This window comes from Mirounga leonina, unplaced genomic scaffold (assembly GCF_011800145.1).
Source record: "Mirounga leonina isolate KUSES-001 unplaced genomic scaffold, KU_Mleo_1.0 Mir_173, whole genome shotgun sequence".
NCBI classification, from domain to species: domain Eukaryota; kingdom Metazoa; phylum Chordata; class Mammalia; order Carnivora; family Phocidae; genus Mirounga; species Mirounga leonina.
In genome coordinates this window covers 40,418,920-40,422,600 of record NW_023270447.1, presented here as the reverse complement: position 1 = coordinate 40,422,600, position 3,681 = coordinate 40,418,920, and positions in this window count along the sequence as shown.

Here is a 3,681-nt window from a genome sequence, read left to right as displayed (position 1 = left end):
AAGTCCCCATTCTCAGTTGCATAATTTGAATGCTGAAGGTTTGCTTCTTTGACCTACAATGCAACAGCTTAAGCTGCATATGCATTATTTACTGCCTTCATGTGCGGTGTCATGTTATTGATCAGAAGCAAGAGCATAAGGTGATGTTATTTTTTGGTAAGACTTCACTTACTGTCCTGCTTGTTTAAAAAACTACTAGGGTTTTTTCCTCACACTGCTAGGTCACGCTCACCAGATGGATGACGTATTTCGCCACAATGCGCTAACCACCACCCCTGCTTTAATTTCCCTCTGATTCTAGCAGATAGCTGAGTTGCAACATCAAACTTCAGTTCATGATGGGTATTAGAACTGAGGAGACTGACAGTCCAGCAATGAAAATGTCCTGCTATTGCACGTTCCAGTTTAGAGGCCTCCCTTCCTACCTTCTTTCATGAGGCAGCCTCGGGGTGGTTGAATGAGTAAACCCCTAATTCCTGGTCCATGTTTGGAGTCCAGTGGGCCTCAGTGTGTATGACAACTCCCAAGGCTCTCAAATCTTTTAGGGTCTCTAAGTGTTCAATGTCTCCAACTTGGAAGGCAGATGGCCACGTTCTCAGGCCTCATTTTACTGCATTTACCCCAGACTTTGTTTCCCTAATTAAGTATGTGGTTGTGTAGCCAAAATGCTCAGATAGTGTTGGCAAAGAAAAGCAAACTGGAAATGTGTTTAGAGGACTGCCTCCAGGTTCCACACTAGTTAAAACTCTATATCCTTGCCAATATTTGGTGGTGTCCAGACTTTCCGTTTTTAGCCAGTATAATAGATTAGAAGTGGTATCACACTGTGGTTTTAATTTACATTTCCCTAATGGTTCTTATTTTCCATATATATATATATACACATACATAAAATCAAGTGCTTGAATATATATGTATATTCATATAAAATCAATCAATCATATATATAAAAAAATCACGTCCTTTATCAGATATATGATCTGCAAGTATCTTCTATTAGGCTGTAGCTTGTATTTTCACTCTCTTGACAGAATTTTTTAAAAGAATACATGTTTCAAAATTTGATGAAGTCCAAATTATCAATTTTTAATTTTGTGGATTTTGCTTTTCATGCCATATCTAGAAAATTTTGCCTAATTCAAGGTCATTAACATTTCCCTCTATTTTAGAGGTTTAGAGATAGTGAAGTTTTAGATTTTAAATTTAGATCTATGATCCATTTTTGAGTTATTTTTTATATATTGTACAAGGTATGTATCAAACTTCATTTTTTTCATATAGATATTTAATTGTTCCTGTGCTTTTTGTTGAAAAGATTGTCCTCTCTCTACTGATTTCATTTGTACCTTTGTCAAAAATCAGTTGTCATATATATATATATATATAGTTTCTTTCTAGACCCTCTATTCTGATCTAACGATCTATTTGTTTATCTTGATGCCAATGATACTGTTTGCATGACTGTAACTTTGTCGTAAGTATTAAAATCACATGGTAATACTCCTTCATCCTAGTTCTTCTTTTTCAAAGTTGTTTTGGCTGTTCTAAATCATTTGCATTTCCATTTGAACTTCACAATCAAATGATCACTTCTACATAAAGCCTGCTCAGGTTGTCCATCTGGCTTCTCTGTGTTCCTCCTCCCTGTGCTGCCCTGAACCCTCCCAAGGCAATAAGCTAGGGGAGGGGGCAACTCAGCTGATTTTCCCATCTCAGGTGTCATTGTCCTTCACTGCCTGATGTCCAGTGTCTTGAAAAACATCGTTTCACACATTTTGTTTTTTTCTTCTTCCCTCCCTCCCTCCCTTCCTTTTTTTTTAAAAAAAATATTTTATTTATTTATTTGACAGAGAGAGAGACACAGTGAGAGAGGGAACACAGCAGGGAGAATGGGAGAGGGAGAAGCAGGCTTCCTGCTGAGCAGGGAGCCCGATCCCAGGACCCTGGGATCATGACCTGAGCCAAAGGCAGACGCTTAACGACTGAGCCACCCAGGTGCCCCCCTTCCTTCCTTTCTTCTTTCCTTCCTCCCTTCCTTTCTTCTTTCCTTCCTCCCTCCCTCCCTCCTTCCCTTCCTTTTTCTTTCTTTCTTTCTCTCTCTCTCTCTTTCTTTCTTTCTTTCTTTCTTTCTTTCTTTCTTTCTTTCTTTCTTTCTTTCTTTCTCTTTCTTTATTCTTTCCTCTCTTTCTGTTAAGTCAGGCAGGAGGGTAAATCTAGTCTCTGTTACTTCATCTTAGCTAGAAGCAAACTTGTGGTTACAGTTTTTTGAAGTGTCCTTATCTTTTAGATTAACATACTGAGCTAAGTTCAGAAATTACATGATATCTGAAATTTGCTTCAGTGTACTCCTGACGTCAGAAAATGTGTGTGGGGTATAGATGAAACACCGCTGGCCACAAGTTGATAACTGTTCATACTGGACGTGGGTACAGTGGAGCTAATTGTACTTAAAACCAAAACAAAACTTTTCTATGGGCTTGAAATTTTCCACAAAAAGTTTTCAACATAAGGGTCTTAAAGCCTGCCTATCTCACAGGATTGTTGTGAGGATTAAATGTGGAATTATATGTAAAGTGCTTAGCACTATGCTTTGAACTTAATGAAGAGTAGCTATTAATACTATATAATTGTATGAAGGCAACCATCAAAGATGTACGGAAGTCTGATTAAAAAAAAAACTTCCAATAAAAACCTTTTAATCAAGAATAATTTTAACGATGGCGCCCTGGGCAATGGAGAGTCAGTTTGGGCATCACTTCCTCTGGTTTGTTGCCTTTCTCTGAATTGCCTTAGCACCCTGTTCCATCCACTCTCAAAGCACTTAAATACGGCCGGATAACTCTACATTTATGTATCTGCCTCCAATCTCCCGACACCTCCTTCCATTCATTTCTGTATCCTTAGAGTCTGGCCCAGTGTAGAAACACACTTGTTGAACTGGTTTACGTTGTCGTCTCACCTGCCCATCCCTGTGGTGCTCCCACCTCTTGTACAGTCTGCCTTGGGTTGATGCATTCTTGTTTGAGGGCCTTGGCATTCAGTTTCTACCTAGGTACTTTCTCAGGCTCACTATAAGAAGTTGGTAAAAGCTCTGTGTCTCTCCAAACCTTTTCCAAAACCTCCTCCTGAGTGGTGACTTGTTTGAACCAGGCAGCCAGAGCTCAGTGTGACAGTAAGGAGACAGCAGTGACAGGAGACCCCTGGGGGTGAGTTCAGACCAGCATGGCACTGTTTCAGGCTCATCCAGAGCCCCACATCCTTAGTCCTCATGCTGGTAAGCCAAGGTGAAATATTCAACCAAGAAAACTGAAGAACTTAGAACATAGCATGTTAGGACTAGAAGGGCCATTGAGATAAGTAAGCCTTGTAATTTGTTCAGATTTTCTTTCAGTAGAGGGTAATATTCTGAAAAACAAAACCAACAAAAAATAAAACAAAAGCATATATTTCCTACCCCCCAACATGGAGCTATGCCGGTTGATAAAGTTGGAAGAGACAGTCCTGCTCTCATTCCTCTTTTGCACACCCTGCAACTATCAAGTGTATACACACACACACACACACACACACACCCTTCGCAACTGGAAGCATCTCTGAAGAATCTTTAGGTCATTGAGGAGCAAGAGCACCATGGGTGCTTGAATTCCTGGTTTCATTTCTTTCTCTTACCTAATGGACACT